We start from the raw sequence: 15,653 nt of genomic DNA, 5'->3' as shown, positions 1-15,653 counted from the left end.
CCACTTACTAGCTATCTGATTGGACAAGTAATTTAACTTCTCTGGGCCTCAATTTCCTAATGTATAAGGTGTGAATAATTACACCTCTTTCCGTTGGTGGTTGTGACAGATAAATAACTATTGAATGTAAAGATCTCAGTAGCATAAGTACACAATCATAGTAGCTAAAATAAGTTTTGTTGAATTAAGGCATGTTTAGTTTGTGATATCATGGGGCCTTAGCACTGGTGAGGTCTTTTGAGTTTGAGAACCCTTCCTTGGTATCTTTTTTGGGGGGAGTGGTTAACCAGGTGCTTTGTTGAGGATGTGCATGAGTGTAGAGGCAAAAGAGGTTTGGGTTTGGAGTAGTTGACAATAAGAACTGGAGAGGGAACTGCCCAAGGGATGGGCTAAGAACAGGATGAAAAATGACTTCACTTTAACAGTCAGGGGGCTTCTGGTGTCCTTAGAAGATGGATCAAAGGGAGCAGGAACATTGCTGGGCAGAGTGTGGAGGACCTGGATGGAAGAGGATGTGCAAGAGAATCTGGGAGAATTGCTGGTTAAGAGTTGTTTAGGGACTCCTGGGTGGCTCAGTGGTTGAGCGTCTACCTTCAGCTCAGGTTATGATCCTGGGGTCCTGGGATCAAGCCCCACATCAGGCTCCCTGCAGGGAGCCTGCTTCTCCCTCTGCCTATGTCTCTGCCTCTCTTTGGGTCTCTCATGAATAAATAAATTAAATCTTTAAAAAACAAAAAGAGTGGTTTAGAATTCAAGAAAGAAGCTGCTGCTGTGGAGTAGGTTGACTAACAGGGAACAAAGGAAGAATAGATGGACTTTGTGACATTAAAGAACATGCATCCTTGGGCAGCCCTGGTGGCTCAGCAGTTTAGCCCCGCCTTCGGCCCAGGGCCTGATCCTGGAGCAAGTCCCATGTTGGGCTCCCTGCATGGAAACTGCTTCTCCCTCTGCCTGTGTCTCTGCCTCTCTCTCTTTCTGTGTCTCTCATGAATAAATAAATAAAATCTTAAAAAAAAAAAAAATAAGGAGCATCCATCCATCTATCCATCAATCCTTCTATCTGTGCAGTAGTCACAACACTGTTGAGAAAGCAGAGAATCTTTATTTTTTCCATAACTCAGCTTCATCTCTGCCTTGGGATCCACCATGCCTGGAGGGTGGGGGAACTAATCTTAGTAATTTTTGTGATGTGGTCTTGAATCTATGGTAGAGATGGAGAGAAAAGGGCCTAACGTGGAGCCATGGTATTGGTCATTTGACCTGATAGTTGAATGCTATAACTCTCTTTGGAAGAAAATATATTACCAGGGATAAAGAGAGACATTTTATAGTTGTGAAAGGGGTATAGCATCAAGAAAATATAGAAGTCCTAAGTGTGTGTATTCAATAAAAGTTTCTAAATTCATGAAGCAAAAACTGACAGAACCAAAAGGATAAACAGAAAAATGCATAGAAACATTAGCACTCATCTCTCAGGAATTGATAAAAACAGTACAGAAAATAGCATTCGGTATATAGAAGACCTGGTAACACTATTAACCACCTTGACCTAACTGATATTTATGGGCCAAAAATAGTCTCTGTTCCCACCAGTCAGAATGAAAGACTTCATAATACATCGGTCCTAGATGGGTCTTGCCTCAGTAGTGAGGAATAATTAGCCAAACTAAATGTTGCTCTGGTCCCACCTAATAGATCTGTGTTATAATAAAAAATATACATTTAGTCTTTGTCTTGGTTCCTGGCACAGAGCTCATAAAACCCTTGGAATTTACTGAATGATAGGAATGTTTTTTGTTATTCATAGTAAGCTCCTTAAAGTGATACTCAAATTTGTGCTATAAGGTGACTGTTGGTGGGCCCCTTAATAGATTCAGGATGGGAACTGGTAGCCAGAGGAGCCAGCCATGTGATTAGAGGGTTAGAACTGTTAACCCCACCCCCAATCCTGAAAGAAGGGAGAGGGACTAAAGATTGAATTAATTACCAATAGCCAATGAGTTAATTACCAATGGCCAATGATTTAATCAATCATGCCTACATAAGGAGATCTCCATAAAAACTCCTAAACAATAGGATGCGGAGTTCTTCTAGAGTGGTGAACATCTACACAGTCAGAAGGTGGTGAGTCCAGAGAATGCATGGAAGCTCTGTAACCCCCATACCCTCCCTTACACATCTCTTCTATTTGGCTGTTCTTGAGTTATGTCCTTTTTAATACACCAGTAATTCTAAGTAAAGCATTTTCCTGAGCTCTGTGAGTTGTACTAAATTATTGAACCTGGGGGGGGGGGGCGGGGCATGGGAAACCTCCAAATTTGTAGAACACCAGGCAGAAATGTGGGTAGTTTGGGCATCCCATCTGAAATTGGCATCTGAAGTGAACTTAGTCTTGTGAGACTAACCCCTTATCCTGTAAAGGCTGTGCTAAATACAAATAGTATCAGAACTGAAATGAATAGTTGGATATTCAGTTGGGGCCAGAGAACTGGTTGGTGTGAGGGAAAAAAACTTTCAAAATCTTAAAAGCAAGACTCAAAAGGATCAAACCATTTTAAAGTAATTTAACTGTGCCCCAAAACACAAGTTCAAGAATATTTATAGGTATACAAAAATATTCTAGTCTACCAAAAGGCAAAATTCATAATGCCTGGCATCCAACAAAAGATTACAAACATGCAAAAATGTAGGAAAAAGGACCCATAGAGAAAAGAAAAAAATCAATCAATTAAAACTGACCCAGAATTAACAGATGTTAGAATTGACAGATAAGGATACTTAAAAATATAACTATTCTATATGTTTAAAAAACTAATAAGAGGGGCACCTGGGTGGCTCAGTGGTTGAGTGTCTGCCTTTGGCTCAGGTCATGATCCTGGGATCCAGTCCCGCATCAGGCTCCCCGCAGGGAGTCTGCATCTCCCTCTGCCTCTGTCTCTGCCTTTGTCTCTGTGTCTCTCATGAATAAATAAATAAAATCTTTAAAAAAAAAAAAAAAGCTAAGAAGAGACATGTAAGATATAAAAATTCCCATATCAAATTTCCTGGGATGAGAACTACAATATCAGAGATGAAAAATATGCTGAATGGGATTACTAGATTAAACACTGCAGAAGAGGGCAGCCCTGGTGGCTCAGCAGTTTAGTGCCACCTTCAGTCCAGGGCGTGATCCTGAAGACCCGGGATTGAGTCCCATGTCAGGCTCCCTGCATGGAGCCTGCTTCTCCCTCTGCCTGTGTCTCTGCCTCTCTCCCTATCTCTCTGTGTCTCTCATGAATAAATAAATAAAATCTTTTTTAAAAAAACACTGCAGAAGAAAAGATTAATGAACTTGAAGATATATCAAAGAAATTATCGAAATGAAACAGAAAAAGAATACAAAAACTGAAGTGTATCAGTGAGCTGTGAGACAACCTCAAGTGGCCTGAGATGTGTGTGATTGGAGTCCTTGAATGAGGGGAGTGGGACAAAAAATATTTGGAGAAATAATAGCTAAAGATTTTCTAAATTTGATGAGAACTGTAAACCCACAGATCCAAGAAGTTCAATTTACTTCAAGCACCAGAAACATGAGGCGAAAAAACCCCAAATCAAGACAGATTATAATCACATTGTTCAAAGCCAGTGATTAACAGAAAAGCTTGGAAGCAGTCAGGAAAAAAGTAATTTGTTATATACAAATAAAGATAAGTATGGCAGCAGATTTCTCACTGGTAACAATGCAAGCAAGAAGACAGTGAAGCAATATCTTTAAAGTGTTGAAACAGAAAAGCTGTCGGTATAGTAGAATTCTGTACCCAGCAAATGATGACAAATAAAGATTTTTAAAGAAATGAAATTCACACCATAAGAAATGTTAGGGAAAAAAATGTTAAGCCTTTTAAGTGGAAGGAAAATGACATCAGATGAAAGTGTGGGTCTACAAAAAGCAATGAAGTACACCAAAAATGGTAACTATGTGAATAAAAATATAAGATTTTTAATTATTATTTAAATCTTTTAAAAAATTTATTGATTTGTTTATTGATTTATTGAGAGAGAGAGCATACACAAGCAGGGGGAGCAGCAGAGGGAGAGGGAGAAGTAGGGTTCCTACTGAGCTGGGAGCCCAGCTCAGGGCTTGACCCAAGAATCTTGAGATCATGATCTGAACTGAAGGCAGATGCCCAACCAACTGAGCCACCCACATGCTCCTACTTAAACTTTTTTAAAAGATAAAAAAAGGTAACAAGTAAATATTTTTAACATTATGTTAATATATTCAGTAATCTATGTGAAATGGACAAATTCTTTGAGACACAAATGACTAGAACTGATTCAAGAAGTAAAAAATACAGAATAGTCCTATGTCTATTAAAGAAATTGAATTCATAAAACCTTCCCACAAAGGGAATGCTAGGTCCTGTTGGTTCACTGGTGAATTCTACCAAAGTTAAAGAAGAAATAATACCAACCCTACACAAATTCTTTTGGAAACAGAAGAGAAGACACATCCCAGCTTGTTTTATAAGGCCAGCATTACCTTGCCTTCAAAGCCATGGCTATCACAAGGAGAGAATACATGGATCAGTATCTGGCATGAATATAGACACAAAATTCTTTAACAAAATATTATCAGATAATCCCTTCTCTCCATTACATGTATCTCTACTTGATATATTGCTACTGTACTTGATATATTACCTGTATCTTCCAAGTAGAATATAAGTTCCCTGAGTGCAAGGACTTTGTTTTGTTCATGGCCATTCTCTCCACACCACCATCCCAGAATTTAGAACAGTGCTTGACCAATACTAGATGCTAAATAAATATCTGTTGACTGATTAAGAGATGAATTCCCAGGTGATTTCAAGAGACACATTGTTGCCCTTGTGAGCTCAAGTACAAAGGAAGATAATGGGACACATTTTAAAAAGATTAAAATGAGGAACCCCAGTCCTGGCCCACACTTCCATTTTTAAAAAGATTATTCATTTATTTGAGAGAGAGCACAAGCAGAGGGAAAAGCAAAGTCCCCACTGAGCAAGGAGCCTGATGTACAGCTCAATCCCAGGACCCTAGGATCATGATCTGAGCGAAAGGCAGATGCTTAAATAACTGAGCCACCAGGCGCCCTGGGAATACTATTCCATTTTTATTCTTTATTTTTTATTTTTTATTTTTTTTACTATTCCATTTTTAAATGTAACTAGGTATATGCCATTGGTTCATTAATAAAGATTTAGTTTTTATTTTGGTAAAATATAGCATAATATTTATCATTATAACCATTTGTAAATGTACAATCGAATGGCATTAAATGCATTCACAATGTCGTGTAACTATCACTGCTATATATCTTTTTCATCATCCCCAACATAATCTCTGTATTACAAACAATAATTCACCATTTCCCTTTTGCACTCCCGGTAACCTCTAGTCTGCTTCCTGTCTTTATGAATTTCCTTATTCTAGGTCCTCATATAAGTGAAATCATACAATATTTGTCCTTTTGTGTCTAGCTTACATCATTTAGCCATAGTGTCTTCAAGGTACATCCATGTTGTAGTATGTGTCAGAACTTCCTTCCTTTTTATGGTTGAATGAAATTCCATTGTATGGGGACATCTGGGTGGCTCAGGTCATGATCCTGAGTTCCTGGGATTGAGTCCACGCCGGGTTCTCCTCTGGAGAGCCTCCCTCTCTGTCTCTTTCATGAATAAATATATAAAATATTTTTTAAAAACTCCATTGTAAAGATGTGGTATATGTATACAATGGAATATTACTCAGCCATTGGAAAGACAAATACCAAAAAAAAAAAAAAAAAGGAAAGACAAATACCCACCATTTGCTTCAACGTGGATGGAACTGGAGGGTATATGCTGAGTGAAGTAAGTCAATCGGAGAAGGACAAACATTATATGGTTTCATTCATTTCATTTCACTATAAAAAATAGTGAAAGGGAATAAGGGGAAAGGAGAGAAAATGAGTGGGAAATATCAGAGAGGGTGACAGAAATGTTCTGGGAAATGAACAACGGGTAGTGGAAGGGGAGGTGGGTGGGGGGTTGGGGTGACTGGGTGATGGACACTGAGGGGGGCACTTGACGGGATGCGTACTGGGTGTTATGCTATATGTTGGCAAATTGAACTCAATTAAAAAATATACCCCAAAAATTCCATTGTATGTATAGACCACATTTTGTTTACACATGCATCTGTTGATGGATATTTGTTTTTGTTTTTAAAGTTTATTTATTTATTTATCCATGATAGAGAGAGAGAGAGAGAGAGAGAGAGAGAGGCAGAGACACAGGCAGAGGGAGAAGCAGGCTCCATGCCGGGAGCCCGACGCAGGACTCGATCCCAGGACTCCAGGATTGCACCCCAGGCCAGAGGCAGGCGCCAAACCACCGAGCCACCCAGGGATCCCCCTGTTGATGGATATTTGGGTTATTTCTGCCTTTTGGCTACTGTGAATAATGCTATTATAGACATTGGTGTACACCTATCTGTTTGGGTCCCTTCTTTCCTTTTTTTTTTTTTTTTTTTTTTTGGATATATGCCTAGGAGTGGAATTGCTGGAATTGCATAGAACTAGATCATATGCTAGTTCTATGTTTAACTTTCTGAAGAATCTGGGAACTGTTTTCCATAGTGCCTGTACCACTTTACATCCTCACTAGCAATGCATAAAAGTTCCCATTTCTCCATGTCCTCACACTTATTTTTTAATAAGGATTTAAATTTAATAATTATTCAGATTAATTAAACATTAAGTTTGATGGCTACAGTTAATAATTGTATATCCTAGAAATTTGATTAAAGAGTATACTGTTTCTAAGCAGCCTTTTCATTTTGAGAATGAGATTCAATTTTATAGACTCAAAAAAGTAAATCAGTCAAAATCTCAGCAGGCTTTATGGGTAGAAATTGAGAAGCTGATTCTCAAATGAATACAGGGGCAGCCTGGGTAGCTCAGCGGTTTAGCGCCGCCTTCAGTCCAGGGAGTGATGCTGGAGACCCGGGATCGGGATCGAGTCCCACATCAGGCTCCCTGCATGGGCCCTGCTTCTCCCTCTGCCTGTGTCTCTAAATAAAATCTTTAAAAAAAAATAAAATGAATACAGGGGCACCTGGGTGGCTCAGTGACTTGAGCATTTGCCTTCAGCTCAGGTTGTGATCCTGTGATCGAGTCCCACATTGGGCTTTCTTCGGGGAGCCTGGTTCTCCCTCTGCCTGTGTCTCTGTGTCTCTCATGAATAAATAAATAAAATCTTAAAAAAAAAAAAGAATGAATAAAATGAATTCAGAAATTCAAAGGACCTGGAATAGCCAATATAATTTTTGAAAAAGAAGAATGAGATCAGAGGACATACAGTGCAGTGTAATATTAGCATAAGAATATAAATATATGGGCAGCCCCGGTGGCGCAGCGGTTTAGCACCACCTGCAGCCTAGGGCGTGATCCTGGAGACCCTGGATCGAGTCCCCCGTCGGGCTGTCTGCATGGAGCCTGCTTCTCCCTCTGCCTGTGTCTCTGCCTCTCATTCTCTCTCTGTGTCTCTATAAGTAAATAAATAAAATCTTTAAAAAAAAAAAAGAACATAAATATATATCAAAACATATCTATGGAACAGAATAGGGTCCAGAAATAGATCCTCACATATACAGTCAATTGATTTGAGACAAAGGAGTCAGGATAAGTTAATGAGGAATGGATAGGCTTTTTAACAAATGAAGCTGGACCAGCTGTATATCCATTGGTGGGGGAGGGGGAGGAGGAACTTTGATCCTTCATTCTTAACCTATACAAAAACTAATTCAAAATAGATCATATAACCTAAATGCAAAACTAAAACTAATAAGGTATAAACTATAACTACAAAACTTCGAGAGGGCAGCCCGGGTGGCTCAGCAGTGTAGCGCCGCCTTCCATTCAGGGTGTGATCCTGGAGTCCTGGGATCGAGTCCCCCATCAGGCTCCCTGCATGGAGCCTGCTTCTCCCTCTGTCTGTGTCTCTGCTTCTCTCTCTCTCTCTCTCTCTCTCTCTCTCTCATAAATAAATACAAATCTTTTTAAAATAAATAAATAAATAAATAATAAATAAAACTTCTAGAAGACAATGTAAGAGAAATTTTTTGTGACCTTAGGGGTCTTTGATAGGACATAACAAGCACGAACCATAAAAGAAAAAATCGATAAATAAAAATCGACCCTTAGGGATCCCTGGGTGGCGCAGCGGTTTGGCGCCTGCCTTTGGCCCAGGGCGCGATCCTGGAGACCCGGGATCGAATCCCACGTCGGGCTCCCGGTGCATGGAGCCTGCTTCTCCCTCTGCCTGTGTCTCTGCCTCTCTCTCTCACTGTGTGCCTATCATAAGTAAATAAAAATTTAAAAAATAAATAAATAAATAAATAAATAAAAAATAAAAATCGACCCTTAGACATCATTTGCAAAATGAAAAGGCAAACCACAGCCTGGAAGAAACTATTTGCAATACAAGTATTCAGACTTGTATTCAGACATATAAAGAACCCTAAAAACTCAAAACAAATACAGAGCAAAAAACTTGAATGGAAACTTCACAATAGAGGATATATGAAGCCAGCTATAAAAGAGTACTGATTGTATTGTATAATTACATTTTATGAAATTTTAGGAAAGACTAATTGAATTAATAGTATCAGAAAGCAGATCACTTAATGCCTGGAGCATGGAATGGGTATGGAGATTGACTGGGAAGAGGCACAAGGGAACATTTTGGAAAAATGGAAGTGTTCTATGTCTTGATTGTGGTGATGGACATTTACGTTTGTCAAAATTCATCAAACTGCACACTCAAAATATATGCATTTATTGTATGCATATATGTCTTAATAAAATTGATTTTTCAAAAAATATTTTATTTATTTATTCACGAGAGACACAGAAAGAGAGATAGAGGCAGAGACACAGGCAGAGGGAGAAGCAGGCTCCATGCAGGGAGCCTGACGTGGGACTCAATCCCCTGTCTCCAGGATCACACCCTGGGCTGAACGTTGCGCTAAACTGCTGAGCCACCAGAGCTGCCCTAAAATTGATTCTTTAAGTGAAAATACCTGCCCTGCCACTCGTGTACTGTGTCCTTGAGTGGGTGTCTTCACTTTTCTGTGCTTCAATTTGTTCATCTGTAAAATGGGAATAATAGTATCTCACAAGGTTGTTTTGAGATGTAGATGAGGTCCATTCACATGAAGTGTCATGTTGTGAGCACTCCACAAAGGCTAGGTAATATTATTGGGGGAGGGCTTCCAGCCCCTGCTGGCACCTATGGGAAGTCTACTTGGTCCCTTCTGCATCTTGGCCCTCCCTGCCATGAAGGCAGGGCCATTCCAGGTCTACCAACTCTTGATGCCAAAGCCATACAACTCTTGGTGGCAGGAGAACCCTTCTGTGCCCCATCCCTCTTGAAGCCCAGGGACTCTGAGTCCCGTCAGATCACAGGGGCTCCCACTGACCATCATCCTTGAAGATATCCTTGACCTTGGCTCCAGCCCAGAAACATGACACAGACATGGGGCTGTCAGCAACCCAATCTCTCTGGGTCCTATTTTTATTTCTGTACCTCAGCCAGGGTGGGGATTGGTTGGGGGGGGCCTGGGATACAGGCGGACACCCCAACTTTTTGAATCCTTCCTGAAACCTCTGCTGTTCCTGTCATCTCTGCTCCTCATTGTCTCATGATTCCCTTCGGTAGGCATTCATTCTTCCAAATCTATTGTTATGACACTGAAACCAACATCATGAGTTCTTTTGTTCCACTGTGCCCTGAGTCAGTGACCAGAGAGTCACAGGATAAAAGGAAGTGTGTGTGTGTGTGTGTATGTGTGTGTGTGTGTGTGTGTTTGACCTGTGATACTATCTCAGATGTTCTCCTATTCCAACTATCTGTTGGAGTAGGGTTGGGGAGGTGAAAAGGAAGGATGTAAGTCTGAGGGAACAGTGCCAACACTTGATCTTGGGGCATGGCTGAAATAGAGAGATTTGGGAGGCGGAAGAGGCCAGAAGCCTGGGGGAGGGTAAAGAGGACTGAGACAGGGAGTGGGAGGCAGTGAGAACAGGCAAAGAAGCTTTGGGCTGAAGAAGAGCAGAATGTGAGTTTAGTCAGAAGTGCCCATGCTTTCTGGCTAGGAGAGGATCTGGGGACAGGTGTAGGAGATAGTTGGCAGTGGTAGGAGTGGGAACTCTGGAGTTTGGGAGAAGGTAGGGAGGCCAGTGAATTGGGCTTGTTTGCTGCTTGCTTGTTTGGTATATGGAGACAAGATTTTCTTTCCTTTTTTGCCAGAATTTGGACAGAATAAAGCTTTGGGATTACCCTGGACCTATGGCCCCTCCAAACCCCAGAAATAAGCCAGAGCTTCTTACGTGGGCTCATTAGAGCCAGCCCAATGGCCTTGCTCTTTGTATTGCTACCTAATTTGGGACCACATTTTCAAAGGATCTTAAATTTGGAAAGCTGGAATAATCCAGAGAGACTAGAAGTGTGTGTGTGTGTGTGTGTGAGAGAGAGAGAGAGAGAGAGAGAGAGAAAGAGAGAGGGAGGGAGGGAGAGAGAGAGAGACAATAAGGAACTTATTGTCTGTCTCCCCTTTTAAAATGCCAGCTCCACCAGGGCTACAACTTTGTCTTGCTCAGTGCTCTGTCCCAGGCACATTGTGGGTACACAGTAAAAATCTGGTAAATGAATGAGTCGAGATCTGAGGGGATTCCCTAGGATGGGGACTAGATTTATGTCTTCTATAAGGCCCCATAAGGCAAAAGGCTGACCATCTAATGGAAGCCAAAAGGAGGCAGATTTTGACTTTATATCAGAAAGGGCTTTGAAAACCCAGAGCTACTTTGAGCATCATGTTGCTTGAACTAACCATATTGGAGCCAAAAGTAAACATGGAGGGACACTAGGGAAGATGACTCGCTACAAGGCAGACCTGAAGGGCCCCAAGGGTCCTTCCCACCACTGCATCTGGAATTTGGCCATGGTCACATACACTGTGGAAGGTAATTGCAACAAAATGTCAGCTATCAAGTCAGACAGAACTGGGTTTTAATCTTGGCTTTTCCAGAAGCTGTGTTACCTTAGGCATGTTACCAATGTCTTTGAACCTGCTACTTCACATGTAATGTGGAGATGAATGGTGCAACACCTACCTCAAAGACTGGCTGTGAGCATTAGATTCAAGTGACTACCCATGTACAGCATTTAGTGCAATATCTGGCACACAACCAATTCTCAATGTTAGCTATTGTTACAATGCTGGAAATGGGCCAGGGGAGCTAGTTCCCAGGGCCCAGTGAACTAAGACAAGTCACATGTAAAATAAATCAACTGGTTGGCAGCCAGAGAGGTGCAAGGCAGTGATTTCTTTAAATATCTAGGTGTACTTTTTTAGTTTGATATAGTTATGATTCATACATCCCCAAATTACCACTGGGAGGACAATACCAAGAGATAGGGAAGACGCCATTTTTAGGAGATTTAATAGAAACAGATACTAAATCCATAACTGGTATAGATATTTCTCATATATGTCAGAAAAACTGACAGATAACCTGGTTCTAAGTCCCTTACTTAAACTGGAAGGTTTGAGGTGCTTGGCCTGCTCAGTCAGTACAGCATCTGACTCTTGATCTTGGGGTTGTGAGTTCAAGTCCCATGTTGGGCATAGAGATTACTTAAAAATAAAATATTTTAAAAAACAAATAAATAGGAGTGCCTGGGTGGTGCAATCAGTTGAGTGTCTGACTCTTGGTTTTGGTTCAGATCATTATCTCAGTGTCATGAGATTGAGCCCCCTGTCAAGCCCCACATGCCAGCTCCATGCTAAGCATGGACTCTGCTTAAGATTCTCTCCCCGTCTGCCCCTTCCCCTCACAAATAAATAAATACAACTTAAAAAAATAAATTAGTAAACTAGAAGGCTTAAGGACTAGTTCTGGGACATCTGGGTGGCTCAGCGGTGAAACGTCTGCCTTCAGCTCAGGAGGTGGTCCCAGGGTTCCAAGATCAAGTCCTGCATCAGGCTCCTGCATGGAGCCTGCTTCTCCTCCCTCTGCCTGTGTCTCTGCCTCTCTCTGTGTCTCTCATGAGTGAATAAATAAAAAATTTTTTTAAAAAAGTACTAGTTCTGCTCTTCTTTATTAGAACAAGCAACTCCATAGGTGTTTACCTGGCTCAGTTGGTAGAGCATGTGACTCTTGATCTCACAGTCATGAGCTCAAGCCCCACATTGGACATGGAGCGTACTTAAAAGACAACAACAGGATACCTGGGTGGTACAGTCGGGTTAAGTGCCCGACTCTTGATTTCAGCTCAGGTCTCAATCTCAGGGTCATAAGTTCAAGCCCTATGTTGGGCTCCATGCTGAGCATGGAACCTACTTAAAAACAATACAACAACCAGCTCCAACAAGAAAACTATTTAGATGGTTTCATAGACAATATTTACATTGTTTTATTAAGCTCCTCTGTTCATATTTGTGCTAATCTTTGTGTTAAATTTTGTGTCAGTCATTTGTAGAAACAATGATTTTATCAATAGAACAATAAAATTGCAGTATTTAGCAAACACAATTAACATTAGGCCGTACTCTTAAATTCTCAGAACAAGAACAAAGATAAAATACTGATTTTGAGACTTCCAGGTAGAGCTAAACTCACAAGAAAGGCTGAATTAGGGAAGCTTTCTCAAGTTAAGCCTACAAGACTATTGTTTGATTTCTCAAACCACCACCAAACATGTGAATGTATACTACTAGCAGTAAATCTCAGCAGAGACAAGAAATCACTTATTGTATATGGTATGAAGTAAGGATTAAGTTTCTTTCCTTCCCACCCCATCCCCTGTCTCATTATTCCAGCACCACTTCTTGAAAAGATTAACCTTTCCCCATTGAATTGCCTTGGTCCCACTTTTGAAAATCAATTGATCATGTATGTATATGAGTAGATCTCTTTCAGGTCTCTCTAATTTGTTCCATTTATCTATATTCTGTCCTTACACTAATATCACACTTTCTTGTTTATTACAGCTTTTTCTTTTAATTTCAAGAAATCTTCTTTAATCAAAGTCCAATATACAGTTTTAAAATAAATTTGAGGGGCATTTAGGTGGCTCAGTCAGTTGAGCATCTGCCTTTGGCTCAGGTTGTGATGCCAGGCCCTGGGACCAGGCTCCCTGTTCATGGGGGGCCTGCTTCTCCTTCTCCTCCCTGCTTGTCCTCTCTCTCTCTCTCTCAAATAAATAAATAAATAAAATCTTAAAAATAAATAAAATAAATTTGAAATCAAGTAATGCAATTCTTCTAACTTTATTCTTTTTCAAAGATGTTTGGCTATTATAGGTCCTTTGTATTTCCATATAAATTTTAAAATCAGTTTGTCAATTTCTATGATAGATTCTACCAGTGTTTTAATTGAGAGTGCACTAATTCAATAGATAAATTTGAGGAGAATTGATAGCAGTACTGAATCTTCCAATCCATGAACGTGTTTGCTAGTTCAGTGGCTTAACCTCATCTTTGTCACACTGTGGCTGCTGAAGTTGCCCATACATACTTATCGATAGGCATGGAAACACCAAGAGGCATGTCAGTGAATCTCTTGAGTTTCAGCGATGTTTCCACTGTCCCCACACCCCCCACCCCCCGCCCCTTATATAAAAGAACCCAGGCAGCCCCGGTTGCTCAGCGGTTTAGCGCCACCTTCAGCCCAGGGCCTGATCCTGGGGACCCGGGATCGAGTCCCACATCAGGCTCCCTGCATGGAGCCTGCTTCTCCCTGTGCCAGTGTCTCTGCCTCTCTCTCTGTCTGTCTTTCATGAATGAATAAATAAAATCTTTAAAAAAAAAAAAAGAACCTTACCTTCTCATAATAGGTTTAGTTACCTCTGTCAGCATAGGAATTCCTTTCTTTGGCTGCTGGCTTACTGGCACCAGGAGCACAACATGACTGAGTGTTAACCATAGCTTTAGGTTTGGTGGAACTTTATGTTCTTGGTAAAAGCATATTCCCTTTGAAGCTATGTTATGGCCATATACTACACCTTGAAGGCAGTGTCATTCCCAAGCTGGTACATTAACTAACTTTCAGAGGTCATTCTAGCATTCTCTCAGGTCTAACTCCTGGGTGATGCAGTATATGGTAGCACTAGAGGATTCTGTAATGTGGTAATGTGACCATCATTACATCTCATTCTCTATAAAGTGGGTCACAGGTTGGTAGACCAAATGCTCTTTAAGCTCTCAGACAGTGGTACTGGCCAAGGCACTACAATGTATGGAAGGCAAATCCATACCCAGAATGCACGCCAAGCCTAGTAGGAAAAAAATTACAGCCGCTCCATAGCAGAAGGACTCAATGTAATTCACTTGCCACCAGATGTGATGAAAGGGAGCCTACATTATTGGGCCATAGGTAACGTGCATCCCTGCCACTGTAGTACTCTACTAATGAACCCATTGTAGAAACACTAGAGTAGCCTAAAATAAAAGCTGACTTACATCTATGAGACAAGTCACCTTTTCCACCATATTGTTTATTTTCTCTCTGTGACAGATGCTGTAGGCAGTAACACTAGACACGAAGATCTATGCACTTTGTTTCCACTCTCATAGGTCCACTTATAGGCTTCTTCCCTACATCTCCTTGTCTCTAACCTTTCAACCTTGCTACTTCCAGGCCCCTGACCAACCAGTTCATCACTGCCTGGGAATCCATACATATCCCTATTCCAGGACATTAATTTCTCACTCTACACCAAGTTGATGACCAAGGCTACTACTTGAAGCTCTGCCCACTGTGAAGATTACCCCTAACCACTATTTTTTACCCTGGGTAGGTCTGTAGAACAGCAGCAGACCATTTTTGGTTCAGTCAAGCTTATCATACTGACCCATCAATGAACCAAGCCTGAGTTTTTCCTTGCTGTTAGCTGGTAATAGAGAATCTCCAAGAGGCCATAGGCATGAGCTGAGGGAGAGGTATTGATGCCACAGATACAGGTGGAGGTCAGGCCATATTGTCATGAAACTTACATTTGCCCTTTGGATCTGTGCAGGCCCAACCTTGAATATACCACTCTGAATTTGGTGGGGCTGACAGTTCATAGATCATGATAGGCAGAGACCCTCGTACCTTAACCTAACATACATAGAGCTCTCTCTTGCTCTGGGCTCTACTTAAACCTGGCAGCCTTCAAGCGGCTCAGTGAATGGATCAGAACAGAATTCCCAAATGTTGTATGTACTGTTGTCTAAATCTAAAAACTGCCTAGCTGGGGCACCTGGTGGTGGCTCAGTGGTTGAGCCTCAACCTTCTGCTCAGGGCATGATCCTAGGGTCTGGGATTGAGTCCTGCACTGGGCTCCCCATGGGGAGCCTGCTGCTCCCTCTGCCTGTGTCTCTCTCTCTCTGTGTCTCTGATGAATAAATAAATCAATCTTTTTTTAAAATAAATAAATCTTTTAAAAAAATCTTTTTAATAAAGAAAGAGAAAGAAAGAAAGAAAGAAGAATGAATGAAAGAAAGAAAGAAAGAAAGAAAGAAAGAAAGAAAGAAAGAAAGAAAACTGCCTAGCAGACACTGTGCTGCTTTTCCATGGCAGAAAGTGCAAGGTGCAATAACTGTAGTCC

This window comes from Canis lupus, chromosome 21, assembly GCF_048164855.1.
Source record: "Canis lupus baileyi chromosome 21, mCanLup2.hap1, whole genome shotgun sequence".
NCBI classification, from domain to species: domain Eukaryota; kingdom Metazoa; phylum Chordata; class Mammalia; order Carnivora; family Canidae; genus Canis; species Canis lupus.
The sequence above is the reverse complement of the archived record's forward strand: the minus strand, read 5'-3'. Positions refer to the sequence as shown.